The following is a 20,787-nucleotide window of genomic DNA, read 5'->3' as shown; positions in this document are numbered from 1 at the left end:
AGAAGACAGAGCATCACTTGCCCCAGAGCCCCTATCTATACCTTGTGGCTAATAGCCACTGATGGACCTCTGCTCCATATGCTTATCTAATTCTCTTTTGAAGCCGTCCATGCTTGTAGCCGCCGCCACTTCCTGTGGCAGTGAATTCCATGTGTTAATCACTCTTTGGGTGAAGAAGTACCCACACTCTTTGGGTGTGGCATATTTGCATATGCCACACCCCCTGACATCACAAGAAGTGTGTCAGAAGGCAACACCCACCGCTCAGGGTCCACTGGACTGTTTTGGATTGCCAGCTATTTTTTTTGGGGGGGGGGACACACGTGGAGATCTGTCCTGGCAGAGGAGGGAGAGCTTGTACCTGAATAAACCTTGGTCTTAAAGGTGCCACGGGACTGTTTTGGACCGGGGGGCTGGTGGGAGGGCTCTGCAACTTACCTGGCTGCTTCTTGCTCTGATTGAGGGCTGCTGGGAGCAGGGGGTGGGGTTTGTTGCATGTGCCCGCCCCCTGGGCTCCTTACTGCTGGAGCTACGCTAGTGTGCGCTCCTGCAGGAAATGACCCCTGGAGGCGCACAAGGCAGCGCTGAGCCAGGGGGAATGAGAGCAGCAGGTCCCACATGCAGTCCCCAGCCTCTCTGCTTCAAAGATCTCTGGGAATGGGAAAGTCCTTCTCTGCCCCAAACTCTGGAGAGTTGTCAGTCAGAGCGTTGAAGACAGAGCCAGAGAGACCAAGACGTTCCGACGCAGTGCGCCTGCCTTTGTGCTGAGATCTGGAGTGATTTTCAGCACTCTGAGGGGTCTACTGCAGAAAACCCCAGGGTCAAGCCAATGCTTCAAAAAGAAAAAAAAATGCTCAGGCAGCACAGAGCGGAGAAAGCCTCTGCCGGGTGGAGGGGGGGCCATTCCTGGGCGAGGCAGACCAAAGGTCTGACTCGCCATAAGCTGATTTTGAAAGGATCAGATGGCAGAGAACTCTCCAGCTCATTGCAAACCTGTCTGGAAGACAGATGATTAAGTTAAGGGAAAGCCCTCTGTGCATGCTCAGTGGGCTCCCCAATCTTTTACTCCACCTGCACTGGGGGGTTTGTTCTGGCACTCAGAGACCAGTTCCGGGGATGCCCTTAACCCTCCTTCCCTCCCCTAGGCAGCGGCTGTGGAAGCCGCACAGGAGGATCCGAACTGGATGTTTTGCACCACAATAAGACAGCTAATCAATGGGGGAAATGAAACCTCTTGATACTAATGCACAAAGCACGTGCGCGCGCACACGCACACTTTTCCAGTTGTACTGTAAGTTCTCAACACCCCAAGGGCAGGGCAAGGAAAGGCTGATGCTGTGTGTTGCTACTTTTAGGATGTCTTCTCTCCCCCCTCTACACACAAGCAGGGTGCTGCTGAGCTCCCAAGCGCCACCTGGTGGCTCACAGTGATGCGTGCAAGGCTTTTGTTGTTCAGTCACACAGTCGAGTCCGACTCTTCGCGACCCCATGGACCAGATCACGCCAGGCCTTCCTGTCTTTCGCCGTCCTCTGAAGTGTGCTCAACTTCATGTTCGTTGCATCTATGACACTGTCTAACCATCTCATCCTTTGCTGTCCCCGTCTTCTTTGACCTTCAATCTTTCCCAGCATCAGGGTCTTCTCCAGTGAGTGCTCCCTTCTCATTTGGTAGCCAAAGTATTTGAGCTTAAGTTTCATTATCTGGCCTTCCGGGGAACAGTCAGGGTTGATTTCTTTTAGGATTGACCGATTTGATCTTCTTGCAGTCCAAGGGACTCTCAAGAGTCTTCTCCAGCACCATAGTTCAAAAGAATCTATTCTTCGGCGCTCAGCCTTCCTTATAGTCCAACTCTCGCAGCCATGCATGACTACTGGGAATACCATTGCTTTGACCATGCGGACTTTTGTTGGCAGGGAGATGTCTCTACTTTTTATCATGCTGTTGAGGCTCGCCATCGCTTTCCTCCCAAGTAGCAGGCGTCTTTTAATTTCATGGCTGCTGTCACAGTCTGCGGTGATCTGGGATCCCAGGAACGTGAAGTGTAAAGCAAGGCTTTACACAGGCGCAACTCTTCTTGGTCAGAAAATGCAACTGATAGGAAAATATATCACCTGCTGAGTTTTTGCCTGTTCTGTTAAAAGGCCTAGCAAGACAAGTGGTCCACCATATCACGGCTGGCATCAGACCCCCAAGAAGGACGTGCTGCAAGGCTGGGATTCCACGCCCGTGACCAATGGGGGACTTGAGGGATCTCCTGCAAGGTTTGGGGAGCACAAGAGGTCAGTTTGCCCTGCCCCTCCCAAAAGTGCCAGCCATGCCTCATGATATCAGAGCCAGTTTGTTGTAGTGGTTAGGACCGTGGACTCTAATCTGGAAAAACCGGGTTTGATTCCCCACTCCTCCACATGCAGCTGCTGGTGTGACCTTGGGTCAGTCACAAGTTCTTTCAGAGCTGTTATCTCAACAGCTGTTCTCAAGAGAACTCTTTCAACCTCACCTAGCTCACAGTTTTTTAGCCTCCGGCTCACACATTTTTGTCTTAGCTCAGGGAGGATGGCTCCAGAGCAAATTAATTTATGCAGTAGCCAAATCATTCACTCACACCTTTAATGCCAATAGCTCACAAAGTAGACTTTTTGCACACAGGACTCCATAGCTTAGAGGGAACACTGCTCACAGGGTATCTGTTGGGGGGAGGGGGAGGGAAAGGGATTGTAAGCCGCTCTGAGACTCCTTCGGGTAGTGAAGGGTGGAGGATAAATCCAATCTCTTCTCTTCTTCTTCATTATGGTTAAAAATGAATTTAAAAAATAAGGGGCAATCATGCAAATAGGCTCCTACTGCAACAGGTTATATTGATCACAGAATCCAGCTTCTCTCTGCAGATTTCATTCTGTTTGAGGGCTGACCTCTACTGCCTTGCGTGGGGGTTAGGAAGAGGCGCCTCTTCAGTCACGAGGGTGTCAGGAGAGGAAAAAGCGGTTTCCTGAGAGAAGCATCTTTGCACAGCTACTAAAGACTGTCCTGTTAACCACAGAAACAACTGGCTTGTGAATTAAAGTGTTTTTGGCTGCTGTAATGCACATGCTTCCTTGCACCCAGATATGGATACAGCATCCCCACTTCTGTGCTCCATGGGATGTGTTAAAGGAACCACACACGAAAGAATCCTTTAAAGAACCAGGCACAGAGCAAAAAGCTGGCCCGGGTGGAATGGAACCAAGGCAGGCAGCACCAGATCTTCTCTAACAGAGCAAAGTTCCCACTTGTGTGCAACAAGAAGCTAATGCCAAAGCTCCAATGCACATAAAGCATCATTCTGCAGTGGAGGCTGCCCACCGCAATCCTCCATGATCCCCCCCCCCCGCTTAGCCTCTACCTCCTGCCAATCAACCTTTGCTGGAAACAGGTAATTCCTTCACATCTATGCATCAAGGACAACTTGACCATTCCACTACACCTGATACAAAATACAGCAGAACTATCTCCTCTCAGAGGAGGCAGCTTGTGTCCCTGCAGGAGTTGGTGCTTTTCCAATCAGAAACCCAGGGAAGTTTGCTGCTCTGGTGATTTTCATGCGTTCAGATTCTCCAAATAAACTGTTTTTCAGTCTTCGGGGGGAAGAATCCCACCAACTTTAATTCAGTGCGGAAAAAGGAGCCTCGGTTAGCCAACGTTTGGGAAGCCAGAGATCCTGGGTCTCAAGCCTAGGAGGAGCAAACACAGGCGACCAAGAAAAGCGGAAAGCCCAGGTTAAGGCGTCACAGCAGCTTGGAGCTGGATCCTAAACCAGGAAGTCTTCAGTCACAGCTCCACAGGGGTTGCAGTCTAAACACAGCCATGTGTGTCCTCTCTTCTACAAAAGGAAAAAAGTTCTTTGGATGAGTGACAGTTGAGCATTCCGTCTCTGCAGAGCAGAAGCTAGCAGGGGTCACTTCCTGCAGTAAAGAGCCCAGGGGGCGAGCACATGCAACAAGCCCTACCCTCTGCTCCCAGCAGCCCTCAGTCAGAGCAAGAAGCACCCAGGTAAGCTGCAGAGCCCCCCCCCCCCGGGGGGGGGGACCCAAAACAGTCCAGTGGCGCCTTTAAGACCAAGTTTTATTCAGGTACAAGCTCTCCCTCCTCTGTGAGGACAGATCTGCATGTTCCCCCCCACAATAGCTGGCAATCCAAAACAGTCCAGTGGAGCCTGAGCGGTGGGTGTTGCCTTCTGACACACTTCCGGTGATGCCAGGGGGTGTGGTATATGCAAATAAGTTATCCTAACGAGTTTTGCCAGTGAGCTGCTGCACCTCTTTTTCTACGAAATGACCCCTGGGAGCTAGAAGAAAGGTAGCCGGACATTCGCCCCAAGCTCAGACGGCCACCTGAGGACAGTCCCCCTCTGGAGGACCTCAGCCTGGCTCGGGCCGGGGCCTAGAGTGTTTCCAGCAAGTCAAGCCGAGCGAGGCGGTTTGTTCTGGAGAGCTGCCTGTTCCTTCCTTCAGGGTTGCCTCCTCCGCGGATCCTGGCAACAGAGCCCTGGGGAGGGGCTAGCCTCACCTTGTCTGCAAAGGTAAACAAGCCGCTGTACCTTGGGCGTGTTGCGCTGTTGACTCAGAGAGTGTTTTGAGCTGGCAGAGACCGATCTGGGCTGGGCTCCAGGTACGAGAAGAGGCAGACCGAGCGAGGGAGATCAGGCGGAGGGAGACCAGACAAGAGACTGGCCCACAGCCACCCAGCGAGCTCCGTGGCCAAGCGTGGAAGAAGCCTACGCACCAAGCTAGTTCCCTGCCCCACACAGCTTACATGCCAGCTAAGTGGACAGGACTCCACCCTATTGTACGGCGGAAATCTCTTCTGTCCCTCTTGCCAGCTCTCAAGCCAAGGAACACGAATGCATCCAGATGATCCACAAGCACTCTGTTCCCGATCATTCAAAACGTTATTAAAACATAACATTATTCATTAAAGAGGGGCTGTTTCTTTTTTAAGTTCCCCATTCCGTTTATTCAAGGAAGCCTGCATAGCGCATAGACTTTCAGACACAAATAACATAACAATAATTAAAATACACGAGAGAGAAAAGAAGAAGAAGAGAAGAGATTGGATTTATACCCTGCCCTTCACTACCCAAAGGTGTCTCAGAGCGGCTTACAAACTCCTTTCCCTTCCCCTCCCCACAACAGACACCCTGTGGGGTGGGTGGGGCTGAGAGAACTCTGACACAAACTGCTCTTTTTCAAGGACAGCTGTGCCAGAGCTTGTGACTGACCCAAGGTCACATCAGCAGGTGCAAGTGGAGGAGTGGGGAATCAAACCCGGTTCTCCCAGATAAGAGCCCGCGCACTTAACCACTACACCAAACTGGCTCAACACTCTGGGAAGAAGCAAATACTGAAGACGTCATTTAGAATATCAAATTAAAATTAAAACACTGGATCTTTTAAATCGCCGGATGGTTTATTAAAGTAACATTTGACGTAAGACTACCGGCAATTAGACTGCTGGCAGTTCTTTAGGGCCTGTGGCTACAAAACACCTGACTTGCTTTCCCTGGGACTGGGAGGAAAAACCCCTTTATTTATTTATTTATTTATTTATTTATTTATTTATTCCGTCACATTTATAAATCACCTCAACGGACAAATTTAAAACTGTTAAAACCATAAAGCCATATCTGACATATCATACACAGGTCAAACAAATGGCGGATTTATATTTTGCAGTGCCCTCCCGGACCTGGATTGTGAGTGTTTCGTGGGCAGGGGTGGGAATAACTTACAAGGGAAAGGAGATTCAGATCAGGCCGGGTGCCAGCCGTGAGGTAAACCATCGCTGTCCTCAACCAGACACCTGGCGGAACATCTCTGCCTTTACAGGCCCTGTGGAATTGCATAAGATCCCGCAGGGCCCTGATGTTATTTGCCAGAGAGTTCCATCAGTTCGGGGCCAGGGCAGAGATGGTTGAGGACAGCCGGATATCTCCAGGGCCGGGGGGGGGGCAGGGGGGGACCACCAGTAGGTTATTCTGCAAGGAGCGTAATGCTCCCCCGGGGGTGTAACAGAGGAGCTCTCCTGCCCATTCTCTTTGCTTCGAAGGCCCCGGTAAAGAAGCCAGAGAACAGCCTGAAGGCGCTTCCTAGGAAAGGAGGGGTAATCACTCAAAGGGTGCACACAGCCACCAGAGCAAGCACTAGAAGAAAGCCATGCACACCTTTGGCCTGGCCCGTAGCTATCGTGGGGCCCACGGGGCCCGGCCCCCTAGTCTTTCTTCTGGGGCCCCATCCTTCCCGAGCCACCCCCAAAGTGCCCCAACTTGCCGTCTGCATTGTGCTTTGATTTAATTAGCTGGCGCCCCACCTGAGGCCCCCTCCCAAAAAATTCCCTAGCTACGGGGCTGCCTTTGGCTTCTCAGGGTTGCTTTCTGCAACCTTTTCCCCCACCCACACGATCCCCCCCCCCAGCAAGCACTCCTTGCTGTGCACCATCATGTGGTGAAGGAAAGATACAGACAGAGATTGAAGAGCACCGGGAACAGCCAGATGTCAGTGGGAAGTCCACGTGCTGGGTGGGGAGACGAGGGACAAACCCCCCCCCTTCCAGCCGGCCTCTCCCACCATTCAGTTTTGCACATTTGGCCATCAGCACATTATATAGATTGGGGGACGGGGGACGGACGGCAGCCTTAGCTCTGGAAACAGCCACTGTGGCTCTTGAGGCAACACCGAATCTCCCACGCTTTCAGCACATCCTTTCTTTCTTTGCCTTCTGCAGTCAAGGCGATAAGAGAGCCGCCCCACCCCCACCCTTCCAGCTTCACGGCCAGCCAAAATCCCTCCTTCTGTCCTCCCTCCACAGTCCACTTAATAACCACTGACCAATTAGATCGCGCTTTCCCCTCGACTCAGCCTCAATGGCCAATCAAGCCACACTTTAGCCCAGGGGTGTCGAGCTCATTTGTTATGAGGGCCAGATCTGACATAAATGAGACCTTGTTGGGCCGGGCCATAAAACGTAATGCCAGGCAGTGGAGATGTAAACTTTATAAAGGACACAGACAAACACAATTAAAGATTTTTTGAACTTTAAATAGCACATTTCCAGTGAGTTCGACACCCCTGCTTAGCCCATTCGATCTACCAGTTTGGTGTAGTGGTTAAGTGCACTGACTCTAATCTGGGAGAACCGGGTTTGATTCCCCACTCCTCCACTTGCACCTGGCTGGATGACCTTGGGCAAGCCATAACTCTGGCACAGCTGTTCTTGAAAAAGAGCAGTTTCTGTCAAGAGCTCTCTCAGCCCCACCTACCTCACAGGGTGTCTGTTGTGGGGAGGGGAAGGGAAAGGAGTTTGTAAGCCGCTCTGAGACACCTTTGGGTAGTGAAGGGCGGGGGATAAATCCAATCTCTTCCTCTTTCTCTTCCTCTTCCTCTTCTTCTTCTTCTACCAAGTTGAGAGACCACGGAGGTAACCGGTGTCTGGGCCTCGGTAGAGAGGAGGAGGAGATTGGCTTTATACCCCACCCTTCACTGCCCGAAGGAGTCTCAGAGCGGCTTACAATCCCTTTCCCTTCCCCTCCCCACAACAGACACCTTGTGAGGTAGGTGGGGCTGAGATAACTCTTTCGAGAACTGCTCGAGAGAAGAGCTCTGAAAGAACTTATGACTGACCCAAGGTCACACTAGCAGCTGCATGTGGAGGAGTGGGAAATCAAACCTGGCTCTCCCAGATTGGAGCTTGCACTCTTCACCACTACACCAAACTGGCTCTCACTACACCAAACTGAAAAGCAAAATAACTTTTATCTTTAGGCGTCCTTAATGAGATGGGATGCGCATAGTGGGAGCACATGCATACTGGTAGGAGGGGGCAGCCCAGGAAATAAAATTAAATCATTGCCCAAGCCCACAGTAATGTATCAACTTTGTAACTTTCACCAGACCACAAAAGTGAACAAATCAGCTCCATCCCTTTGAGAGGTTCACGTGCACAAAAAGATGTGCCCTGCGCTTTGGCAAAGCTTGGGGTGCAGAATTTGGACTGCCTTGGTGTCAAGTATCCCCCACCCCCAAATCTATTAACGTGTGCTTGCATTATTTAGACTGCCACTGTTGCTTCTGGCCAGGCACTGAAGAGGCCTCCCCTACGATCCCAGAAAATCTGGCTTCACCTGCTCTCTTTTGTTCTCTCTGGTCCTGTTTATGAGAAGAGAGTTTTACAATTATGCACTCGTCATAAAGCTATGCCATACACCTAAGCCAACAATACCGATCAAGGACATCTGCCTTTATCGCCTTTCATCATCTATCGGCCACTCCCTGAACCCTTATCGCTACCCATCACATACATGAGAGAATCAACGTCTCATCTCATGCATTAGCATATCCTTCACATGTCACAAGAGCGCAGATAATAATAATCCATCAGCTTTTCTGTACCATTCTTGAGTACCACCCAAGAGCTCCTTGGGAGGGCCTGACTCTGGTTTATGAGTCTCATCTTGTGATGGACTGCTGTTTTCCAGAATTTTTGCAATGCGGGGCGTGACCACCAAGCATGCAAGGCATTTCACCACACTGCTGCCAGCACTTCCATGAAACTGGTTTATGACCAAGGTGCCCATTTTAAAGTGATACACCCTGCCCGTAATCTTACACTAGTAGAAAACACCATCAAAGATTGCCAAAACAATATATTAAACAATTATACAGTTGGTGGTGTCACAACAACAACATGAATGCATATACTGTGACTATAATAAGGCATAAGATACAATATTTCCTCCTTTGAAGATAAGACCTAAAGTCCATGTAGTCAGTGTAACTTGATAGGAGGAGTCCACATAGTCATAACATTTTCCAAACAGCCTTTGCAAAGACGCCCATTCTAGATACTTGGAAGATGCGTTTCCTTTGACTTCTTCAGTTTGCCGGCTGTATAAGTGGAACCTGATTTCAGCAATTTCAACAGACCACAAGGTTCACAGTGTAAGGAGCGAATCATAGGTTCTCCTCCTGTGACACTAGTCTTTTCCCCTTGTTTGGACATAATCTTACATGGCACACCAGAGAGGCAGAAGATCAACCATTATCAGCCTTACAAACTGGAAGCCATTAAAAGTAAACTCACCGCCCACAGTGGACGCCACAGAGCAGAGGGGGAAGGAGGGAGAAATCACAATGTAAAAAAAACAAGGATCTGAACCAACCAAAAAAGTTTTGCCCTATGAACTAGAGCTATCTGAACTAGGCACAAGGGAGGATACCTGGAGGCAAGGAGTTCCACAGGCAAGGAGTGACTACAAAGGAAGTCTAGTCCAGTGTTCCCTCTAAGCTGAGTTAGTGTGAGCTAGCTCACAGTTTTTAAGCCTCTGGCTCACACATTTTTGTCTCCACTCAGGAAGGATGGTTCCAGAGCAAACTGACTTATGCAGTAGCCAAATCGTTCGCTCACAACTTTAATGCCAGGAGCTCACAAAGTAGAATTTTTGCTCACAAGACTCCACAGCTTAGAGGGACATTGGTCTAGTCCCTGCTCAGTTTGTCTCTGAGGGAATGGCATTTATTTTATTGAAGAATGTACACACTGCACTTTCTCTAACAAGGGACACGTGGCCATTTAAACTGAAATACAAATTAAAATCAGCAGTCACAAACAAAGCTGCCCAAAGAATTAACATCAGTCCAAAGTTTGTCTATAAGCCTCCTTTCTACATCATCTGAGGGATGCTGATTCAGACAGGACATCCCATAATGCTGGGGTTACTAAGGAGGAGGCCCACGCCTGGGCCGCAGTCACTGTCAGACCACCCTGGAAGAACCTTTTGCAAGAGCTGCAGTTCAATAAAGGAAGAGAAAGTTCTCCGAGCATGCGGGCTACAGGCCTTGAAGAGCTTTAAAGGTTAGCGTCAACCCTTCGAATCAGACCTGGGAACACGTCAGAAACCAGCACAGACGTTCCAGAATGGGTGTGACATGATTCAACTGCCTAGCTGCCTCCAAAAGCCAAGCTGTTGCATTTTGGACTGGCAGTCATTTCCATGCCACCTTCAAGGGCAATCCCATGTAGAATGCACTACAGTAGTCTAACCCAATGTTCCCTCCAAGATATGGAGTCTTGTGCGCAAAGATTCTACTTTGTGAGCTCCTGGCATTAAAGTGGTGAGCGAGTGATCTGGCAACTGCATAAATCAGTTTGCTCTGGAGCCCTCCTTCCTGAGCCAAGACAAAAATGTGTGAGCCGGAGGCTAAAAAACTGTGAGCTAGCTCATACTAACTCAGCTTAGAGGGAACACTGGTCTAACCCCGAGGTTACATAGCAGGATGACTTAGTGGGGCTGCACCAGCTGAGTCTCAAAGGGAAAATAACCTCCATGTCTGATACAGTTGGGAAAAGAACAAAGTTTGGGTCCAGTGGCACCTTTAAGACCAACAAAGTTTAATTCTAAGCTTTCATATGCATGCGGTCTTCATCAGATACCGATATCTGAAGAAGTGTGCGTGCACACGAAAGCTTATATCCAGAATTAAACTTTGTTGGTCTTAAAGGTGCCACTGGATCCAAACTTTGTTCTGCTGCTTCAAACCAACATGGCTACCCAGGGCTCTTTTTGTAGAAAAAGCCCAGCAGGAACTCATTAGCATAATAGGCCACACCCAACAGCAGGAACTCATTAGCATATTGGGCCACACCCCTGACAGCACAGCTCATTAGCACATTAGGCCGCACCCACATGTTACCAGAAGTGTGGTTATCCAGCCACACCCACCTTTTCCTTCTTATTCTGTTTACCTTGTTTGTGGTCAAACCAGGGCTTTTCTTGTAGCAGGAACTCCTTTGCATGTTAGGCCACACACCCCTAATGTAGCCAATCCTAATGAATGAATGAATTTATTGTAACAGCGATTAGCCAGCAAGAATCCTAATGAGTTTCTGCTGTTGGGTGTGGCCTATTATGCTAATGAGTTCCTGCTGGGCATGGCCAACTTGGGAGCCAGCCGGAACTCCGTTCCTGTGCATTCCTGTATTCCTGCCCAAAAATAGCCTTGTGGCTACCCACCTGAATGCTTCTGAAGAAGTGTCCGTGCACAGGAAAGCTTATACCCAGGATTAAACTTTGCTAGTCTTAAAGGTGCCACTGGACTCAAACTTTGTTCTGTTCCTTCAGACCAACACGGCTGGGATCTACAGCTGGGAAAGAGCACTCTTCACCATCAAACTAACTTGCTTCTCCAGCAACAAAGTTGGGTCATGGCACACTCTCACGCTTTTAACAGATTCTGACTGCAGAAAGGTCACTCCACCCAGAGTGGGCAGCACAGCCCCTTCCAGAACACGATCCTTATCAACTACCACCATCTCCATCTTCTCTGGACTCCACCTTAGCATGTTCCTCCTCAGCTGCTTGACCACAGCCTCAACCCAGGGCAGAGACAGCCACTTCGAGAGGCTTAATTTAATGGTACGTGTGTGAAACCAGAATACCGTTGACAACCCACTCCAAAACGTTGGGTGACTAGTCCAGACATCAATATTAAAGACTCCAGGCATAGAGGGCCAGTGTGGTATAGTGGTTAGAGTGCCAGAGTAGGATCTGAGGGGCCCAGGTTCAAATCCCCACTTTAGCAAGATGGAGAATAAAAGAAGTAAATAAATATATACAAAACTATATCAATCTTCGTGGAATTTTGCAAGGAAAATCCCAAAGCCTTGCATATGGCACTATTTACAGTCACCTTCTTTATGTGCCCTGCTAAGAGAGATCAAAACCACACAAAAGCTGTTACACATATAGATACACACCCTCTGTAAGCTGTAAAGGCCTGACTGTGACGAAACAGTCAATGATGTCAAATGACACAGAATGACTGAGTGGGACCTGGAGAGATGCACCCCCGGTCCTTCTGTAAATGAAGAATACCAGGGCCATTTCCATCCCATAACTACAGCCAGTGTGGTGTAGTGGTTAAGAACAGCAGACTCAAATCTGGAGAACGGGGTCTGATTCCGCATGAAGCCTGCTGGGTGACTTTGGGGGCCAGTCCCAGTTCTCTCAGAGCTCTCTCAGCCCCACCTGCCTCACAAGGTGCCTGTTGTGGGGAGAGGAAGGGAAAGGAGACTGTAAGCCGCTTTGAGACTCTGGAGGGTAGAGAAAAGCGGGGTATCAAAAACAACTCTTCTTCTTCTGATCATCCAGGAACACGTGAAGTTGTCCCCCCACACACACACCCTGCCAACAGAGGGCTGCTTTTATACAGGCCTAGAATTGGCTCTGTGCCCCTGTCCTTCTATGCTGACAGCTTTTTACATGAAGTGCTTTCTGATAGAAGTTCCCTCAGCTAGTGAGATGCCCTACCCACACTGGCACGTTTTGACCAGCCAATTAGGACCCAATTTAGAGAAGATTAACAGATTGGATTTATACCCGGCCTTCACTACCTGAAGGAGTCTCAGAGCAGTTTATAACCCCTTTCCCTTCCCCTCCCCACAACAGACACCCTGTGAGGTAGGTGGGGCTGAGAGAGCCCTCTCTCAAGAACTGTCCTTGAGAGAACAGCTCTGAAAGAACTTGTGGGCGACCCAAGGTCACACCGGCAGCTACATGTGGAGGAGTGGGGAATCAAACAAGGTTCTCCCAGATTAGAGTCCGCGCTCCTAACCGCCACACCAAACTGGCTCTTGGTTTCCACAACCACAAGGATCTTGTCAGCATCACTGAGGGAACACCAGTGCAAAAACTATCTTTACAAGCTCCTGTTTTGAAAAGCAAAAAAGAGGACATCTTTCCCGACTGACTACTTCAAACAAGTGATCGCCTTCTATTTGAACTGCGATCATTGCTACTAACTAGGAATATTCCTCTTCCGACTCGAAAAGAGGACATTCTCATCAGTTTTTGAAAAAGAGCCCAAAAGAGGCCAGACACCAAAAAAGAGGACACGTCCTCTCAAAAGAGGACATCCGGCCACCCGCTCCTGATATCTCTGGCAGCCTCACTGAACCAAAACTGGAATTCAGTCAGAGAAATGTAATTAGCACAGAGATGCGCAAAACTGCCGCAGCCAATCTCCTCTCACTTTGGGACATGAATTGAGGAGTAGCCCCCTCCCCGCTATCTGGAACTGTTCCACCTCACTTGTTCACAAGGGAGCTGGGGGCCTCCTGGGAGGCGGGCAACTCGATTCCCCCCCCCACAGGTACAGAGTCTGCTGCTGTTTCCGCCCAGCAACTGCGGAGCAACTGTCGCTACCCAGGCAACGTCTTATGCAGGTCTTATTATCGTCCTCTCAACATTAAATTTTTAACCTTATACTATTTGTGATCCTCTATTGTTTTACTGTCATGTCTTATGTGATCTGTCTGAGCCCGCTTGCGGGGAGGGCAGGATGTAAGTTGAATAAAATAAATAAATAAAATAAATTCAGAGGCCCACTGCCTCTGACCATGGAGGTTCCATTTAGCCATCCTGGCTAACGGCCCTTGATAGACTCCCTCTCCATGAATACATACCCAGCCCCTTCCTAAGCCATCAGGGCTAGCCTTGCATCTTGTAGCAGTAAATTCCACAAGTGAAATAAATGAAGTAGTCATGTGCTTAGACTCATTTGTGTTGAGCTCATTTGTTATGAGGGCCGGATCCGACATAAATGAGACCTTGTTGGGCCGGGCCATGTATGTCATAAAATGTAATGCCAGGTAGCGGAGATATAAACTTTATAAAGAACACAAACACAAAGGGTTTACTTAAAATAAAAACATGCTTAAAACATTAGCACTCTCGCAATATTTTGTCTATTTAACAGTGACACCTCTCGCTCTGAATTATTGCATCAAAATGTCTGTGCTGTTCCAATCCTGAGTATGCTGTTCAGGTGTGTATCTGTAAGCTGCAAACCTACGATGACGCAGCAGCAGCAGAACTGGAAGGAGAAGCAGAAGACAGCCAGTTCCTCTGCGGGCCTGATAGAAGCCCTCTGGTGGCCTGAACCGGCCCCCGGGCCACATGTTTGACACCCCTGGCTTAGACTATTCTGCCCAGCAAAATTTACTGGGTGCTCCCAAGTTCTAGTATTTGAGCGGGGGAGGAGGGGAAATTCTCTTGGCCCACTGGCCAGGGTCTCAGTGGATGATCGTACTAGACGGGCAGGTTCAGACAACAGGAAGTGGCCCTTGAAATATCCCAGAGTCCCACACTGCTCTGGAGCTTTAAAGGTCACGGCCAGTGGTGGGCAGCCCTGTCGAATCGTCTTGCTGTAGAATTCTGTACTAACTGAAACTCTGAAACAAGATTCTTCAGGGTGGCACCACGTGGGCCACACCACAGGACTCCAATCCAGGTGTGACCAGAGCACGGGCGACTGTGGCCAAATCCAGGAAGGGTCACGGCTGTTACGCCCACCAAAGTCGGCCAAGGGCAGTGTTCCCACTAAGCTGAGTTAGTGTGAGCTGGCTCACAGCTTTTTAGCCTCTAGCTCACACATTTTTGTCTTAGCTCAGGAAGGATGGCTCCAGAGCGAACTAATCCATGCAGCAGCCAAATCACTTGCTCACAACTTTAATGCTGGTAGCTCACAAAGTAGAATTTTCGCTCACAAGACTCCAAAGCTTAGAGGGAACATTGGCCAAGGGTAGTTCAAGCAAATCTGCTCTTTCCAAAGGAGGTCAAACCCTTCCAGCGGAGGCTGACCCTCCCGGGCTGACCACCACATCATCAACCAACCATGCACTGGGATTATCTGGGGTAAACTTCACTTCACTGTCCGCCATCCAGCCCACAGCTACTTTCAGAAGATGCTTTATATCCACCTTCTAAATAGACTCGGATGGAAAGGAAAAAGTCGGGTCGAGTGTCGTGCCAGCAGACGGTACCGTATCCCGGATTTCCCAGCAATATCGTACCCTTTCACGAGCCCATGATGCTCAACTGTCCATTACACCAAAATAATGCGCTTTTCAAAATCATTCTCTTTGAAACTGACACGTAGAGAAACTCTAAGGAGAACCAGACGCTTGCTTTATTTCCAGGAAACTAAAGCCAAGGTCCTCCGAAGGGCTGGATCCTGCCCCCAGTTCCAAGAGCTGTGCTTGCAATGCCGATGCACAGTCAGTCACCGTTGTCTCTCAAAGATCTCCCCAAAGATTAGAAACAGAAATAACTAGCCTGCAGAAGTGATAGCCGCAGAGCTTTTATCAAAATCCAACCACAGAAAATGACATGTGCAACAAAGAAGGCTCGTCGCATTTCCCAAACAGCACAGGCACCAAGTTTGAGGGGAGAGAAGAGAGACTCCGGCTGTGTTTACGTGAGGTGGCACCAGCAGAGGTGTGCGTGTGTGTGGGGGGGGGGAGGACTCACAGAAACCAAAACGTTACCACCCAACTCCAAGCAACCGCCCAGTTCTGAAGCCTCCAAAATATCACTGAAAGACGCTCCCAAACTGTGCAAGCTAAAAAACCACAGCAAAATTAAATGGAATTGCTTTGCCCTGGGGATCAGAGCTGCAGGCACAGGAGAGCAGCTACGCATGCCAGAAACTAGCCAGGAAGGGGGGGGGGGGAATAGCCCTGCAGTGCCTTCAGCACCCAGGGAAAGCGTCACCAATTGGCATCTTCAAGGCCAATCCGGGAGGGCAATTTCTGGGGCAATAGGTCATTTTGAGGGAGTCGGGCTTTCGCTCACAACTCATTAAAGCAGCCTCCAGCCAAACTCGGGGCTGGCCAGATTGCTCAGGAGATTCGGCAGGATGTCAAACACAGAAGAAACTTGAGCTGATTCTTGTCCTGCACTGGAGCAGCAGTGCCAAGAGACGGCTTTTAGCTAATTAAAAGAAGGAGAGGGGGAGAGTCACGTGGACACGGCCGGCAGGTCGATGGGTTTCAAAGAAACCTCTCCCCCCCCCAGACACACACACAGTCTGATAAAGCAAGTGCTCTTCCGTCAAAGGGGTCTACACCAGAAAGGAGGGACAGAGCAGCCCGGTCCCTACCGATTCGGAATTCAAACCGCGCTAACACAGAAGCCACCAGTCACAGCTTCCTGGTTGTGAAAGGAACAGGCCCAGTTCACCGATCACTCCGTGCAGATGCAGAAACTGAGCATCCTCACAATCGAAGCACTGCCTTTTTTTAAAAAAAAAGAGGAAAAGAGGTATCTAGTCCCTATGGGTTTTGAAGACAGCCTTGGAAGCGTAGGACCTACATGTGGCAGGTGCTGGCAATACCCAGCACAATCTAAGAAGCTGGAGGAACCGGCTGCACGTAGATTCTCTCGAGGCTGCCTCATGGAACTCTTCATCCTTCCCAGAGAGCCAGTCTGGTGTAGTGGTTAAGTGTGCAGACTCTAATCTGGGAGAACCGGGTTTGATTCCCCACTCCTCCACTTGCACCTGCTGATGTGACTTTGGGTCAGTCACAAGCTCTGGCACAGCTGTTCCTGAAAGAGCAGTTTGTGTCAGAGTTCTCTCAGCCCCACCTACCTCACAGGGTGTCTGTTGTGGGGAGGGGAAGGGAAAGGAGTTTGTAAGCCACTCTGAGACTCCAAGTGAAGGGCGGGGTATAAATCCAATCTCTTCTTCTTCTTCCCCGAGAAGAAGAATCTATGTGCCAAATAAAGCAAGACCGTGCACAAAGAAGCAACTCCAAAGCCTAGCTTTTCACGGCACAGATTTTCAAAGTGTCTGAACACAGAGCATTAGGTAACGTTAGGAATCACTCTCCATGCCCTGAGCACCGCTTTCCCGGGGAGGGGCTGTGGCTCAGTGGCAGAGCATCTGCTCAGCATGCAGAAGGTCCCAGGTTCAATCCCTGAGATCTCCAGTTAAAAGAAAGATCAGATAGCAGGTGACCGGAAAGACCAGTGACTGGAAAGAGCAGTGGAACAGACTGCCTCGGGAGGTGGTGGATGCCCCTTCGCTGGACGTTTTCAAGCGGAGGCTGGATGACCATCTTTCGGGTATGTGGTAGGGCTCTCTTTCAACTATGCTCCTGCAGAGTGCAGGGGGTTGGACTAGATGCCCTACAGTGCCCAATGGACTAGATGCCCTTCCAACTCTAACATTCTCTGATTCTATGACCTCTACCTGAAACCCCAAAGAGCCACTGCCAGTCAGAGTACACAACACTGTACACCTAACTGAACTTCTCAACCAACCTATGGAAGTCAGTCGACCAGGCTGAGTGGTATGAAGTAGGGCAGATTAATTTTAAGAGGCACCAGCTCTCTGGCTCGTGTGCCAATCACATTCCCGAAGCCAAAAAAACCCCCCACAGAACTGGGGTAGGGGAAAGATTGAATGTTTCTAGTCACAGTGCCAAATCTGTTTGGAACTTGCTTCCACATTTTAGGCACTAGGTCTGCACAGAGCTCCCCACATTTGGCACAGCTGCTGCGTTTTCCTAACAGCATGTCAGAAATTCAACAGATATAGACATCGCCATTCATGCATTTCCTGGCTTGGAAAACACGCCTCTGTTAAATGTCTGCCGTTTCAAGGAAAAGAATAAAGTGTGACAAGATGAAGCTCTTAAACGTTTGCATTCCGTTTCCCAGCCTTCAAGGTGATCTTGCTTTCCCCCTAATCCAGTAATGGTCATTTGGGCTACTGCTTATCAGCGAGATCTGTCTCTCTGGTCCCAGGCTAAGGATCCTGCTAAATGTTAACCAGTCTGCAATCAGATTACACCCATGTTCACCCAAGAAACAAATAAAGTTATTCCAAAACAGCTCACACTTTACTGTTGCAACTTCAAGAGTAGCAGGAGGGTGCACAAAGCAAAACAGAACAGAAGCTCAGTGGCATCTTAAAAACTAAAAGCACTTAAAAAGGGGACAGAGTGGTACAACCATACAAGGCATTAACAGGCCGGAGAATACAACAGGGTCTAGAAGAAAGACAGCCGCCCTGACCTGGGTAGCCCCGACTGGCCCAATTCCATCAGATCTCAGAAGCTAAGCAGGGTCAGCCCCAGCTAGTACTTGGATGAGAGACCACCGAGGAAGTCCAGGGTCGCTGTGCAGAGGCTGGCCATGGCAAACCACCTCTGAACGTCTCTTGCTTTGAAAACCAGGGGTCATTTCCTGCAGGAGCGCACAGGAGTGGAGCTCCGGCAGTAAAGAGCCCAGGGGGCGGGCACATGCAACAAGCCCCACCCCCTGCTCCCAGCAGCCCTCAGTCAGAGCAAGAAGCAGCCAGGTAAGTTGCAGAGCTCCCCCGGCCCCCTGGCCCAAAACAGTTCAGTGGCACCTTTAAGACCAAGTTTTATTCAGGTACAAGCTCTCCCTCCTCTGAGGGTAGATCTGCACGTCCCCCCCCCCCCAATAGCTAGCAATCCAAAACAGTCCAGTGGAACCTCAGCGGTGGGTGTTGCCTTCTGACACACTTCCAGTGATGTCAGGGGGTGTGGCATATGCAAATAAGTTATGCTAATGAGTTATGCTAATGAGCTCCTGCACCTCTTTTTCTACGAAATGACCCCTGTTGAAAACTATGGGGTCACCATAAGTTGGCTGCAACTCGACGGCACTTTCCACTACTGGCAGACAGCCCCCACAAACCACTCTCTGCCCCCTATTCCATTCGCAACACCCAGACCTGCAGCATGCCACAGACCAAGTGGAGACACATCATTGCCCGAAGTGCACCAGATGAAATATGCCTGCTGGTGGGGGTGGGGGGGGATGAAGAAGAGAGAAGAGATTGGATTTATACCCCACCCTTCACTACCCGAAGGAGTCTCAGAGCGGCTTACAAACTCCTTTCCCTTCCCTTCCCCTCCCCACAACAGACACCCTGCGAGGTAGGCGGGGCTGAGAGAGCTCTGACGCAAACTGCTCTTTTTTCAAGAACAGCTGTGCCAGAACTATGGCTTGCCCAAGGTCATCCAGCCAGGTGCAAGTGGAGGAGCGGGGAATCAAACCCGGTTCTCACAGATCAGAGTCCGCGCACTTAACCACTACACCAAACTGGTGTAAATAAACAGAAGAGCCCAAGGAGAACCTAGGCGAAAGCTTCTTCTAGCCCCTGAACTAGACAGATTCCTCTCCCACTGTCTACAATGTCAAGCGATGGCTTGGACGTGTAAACAGGCCGCTGTGGATAGAATAAGAGGGCCAGAATTCTCAAGGAGTAGCAAACTTGCATGCCGAGCCCCGTGTGAACCCGGCCGGGAGCCAAGCGCGTGGACTGAATTCATTCCATCGAAGAAGACTGCAGGAGTATCAAGGGCAGGTGACGTCCCGCATCCCTTTCTGATGCTCATTCAAACAGGTAAAGGTGTCGCCTAGTGATGAACTCACACGTGGGAACCGGTCGCAGCGCCAAACAAACGCCATCCTCCATTCCCTCAGAAATGTGATGGAACAGATCTAGGTCAACCCCCCAGGAAAGCGCACCCCTTCCCACACCGCCGAGACCAAGCCCAAACCTCCAGAACTGGAACGCAGCCCACTGCAGAAATGCAGTCTTGGGGTTTGAAAGCCTCAAAGTCTCCCCAGCGAGAGGAAGCTCTCAGACAGAGTGAGATTTATGCAGCTCAAGATGCCAAAGGAACTTAATAGATCTGGAATCTTCAAAGACAGAAGACAGGGGCTTTCATTCAGTCCCTGAAGTTGCTTTTTCTCAAGCATGTGCCCCGTGGACCATCTCATGTTGGCATGCTGTGAACCAGGCTCGTAGCGACAGTGGGGCATCTCGGGGCCCGCCCCCCCCCGACTTGCTGCCAATGCCCCCGACTCCCCATCCAGCTCAGGCCCCCCAACTTCCAATGTTTTATTTTTTTTGTGGTGCTCCCTGGGGGTGTCTGTGTGGGGTGCCCTCCCAACTTATTTAAAGGCCCAAATTAAAAAATCCTGGCTACAGGCTTGCTGTGAACTCTCTGAGCCACAACTAGCCAGGGCTTGGCACTCTGGCAAGTTTTCACTGCCAAGGCTGGGGAGAGGCTACAAATCAAGGCAAGAGGGACTCTGAGCATGTGCAAAGAGCTGAGTGACCCCCACAATCCCCTACTTATCTAGGATTGGGAAGTGGGCTTCCAAGCAAGAAGATACCACTTCTGAGTAGGCACTTGCTGAGTTTTGAGATTTAAACATTAAGAAAGCAGGATCCAACTGGGGAAAATGTCACCTGTGAGCATATATAACTTAAACTCTTAAATGAGGGGGGGGGGGCAGACCTGATATATTCATGAACCAGGCAATGCTCCCTCTAAGCTGTGGAGTCTGGTGAGCAAAAATCCTACTTTGTGAGCTACTGGCATGAAAGTTGTGATTGCTCTGGAGCCACCCATCCTTCCTGAGCGGAGACAAAAATGTGTGAGCCGGAGGCTAAAAAACTGTGACCTAGCTCACACGAACTCAGCTTAGAGGGAACAGTGGAACCAGGTATTGCTGTCACCCCTTCTCAGACATGGGGGGGAAGGACCCCCCAAAAGAAGATGGCCAATCAGGAGAGAGGACAGAAAGTCCCTTTCCCCCCACGGAATTCACTTCGGGGACTCCGCGTCACAAGACGTCAAGGAGAGGCCACCGGCTTCAGCCCAAGGCTCGACCCGCTCACGTCGGACGGATCCGTCTAGCGAAAGGGAGCCTCCACGTCCCGCGGCAGTCTACCTCCGCGCGCCAGGCGCTGCCCGGGGTCCCTACCTGCCGAGGAGGCGTCTTCGCGGTCCGAGCTGCCGCTGGTGGTCCCGTCGCTGCCGCCCCCTGGCTCGGGGCCGCTGCTGCAGCCGGCCGACTCCCGCTCTCCGGAGGGGCGCTGGGGACGGCTGCGAGCTGCGGGAGGCGACGCGGCCGCCCGGTCCCCGCGCCG

General features: G+C 50.3%; 1 protein-coding gene across 1 annotated transcript in view; it reads right to left on the bottom strand.

Moving 5' to 3' along the window:
* Positions 1-20,705, bottom strand: part of ABR (active BCR-related) — a 169,389-nt gene extending 148,684 nt beyond the window's left edge. Inside the window, exon 1 of the mRNA XM_015422061.1 lies at positions 20,622-20,705. The gene's annotated coding sequence lies outside the window, so the exon portion shown is untranslated. The remainder of the gene's footprint in view (positions 1-20,621) is intronic.
* Positions 20,706-20,787: the final 82 nt, after the last annotated feature.

The sequence above is a fragment of the Gekko japonicus genome, unplaced genomic scaffold (assembly GCF_001447785.1).
Source record: "Gekko japonicus isolate JY-2015 unplaced genomic scaffold, Gekko_japonicus_V1.1 scaffold182, whole genome shotgun sequence".
NCBI classification, from domain to species: domain Eukaryota; kingdom Metazoa; phylum Chordata; class Lepidosauria; order Squamata; family Gekkonidae; genus Gekko; species Gekko japonicus.
Note: the sequence above shows the minus strand (reverse complement) of the source record. Positions and strands in the feature narration are given on the sequence as shown.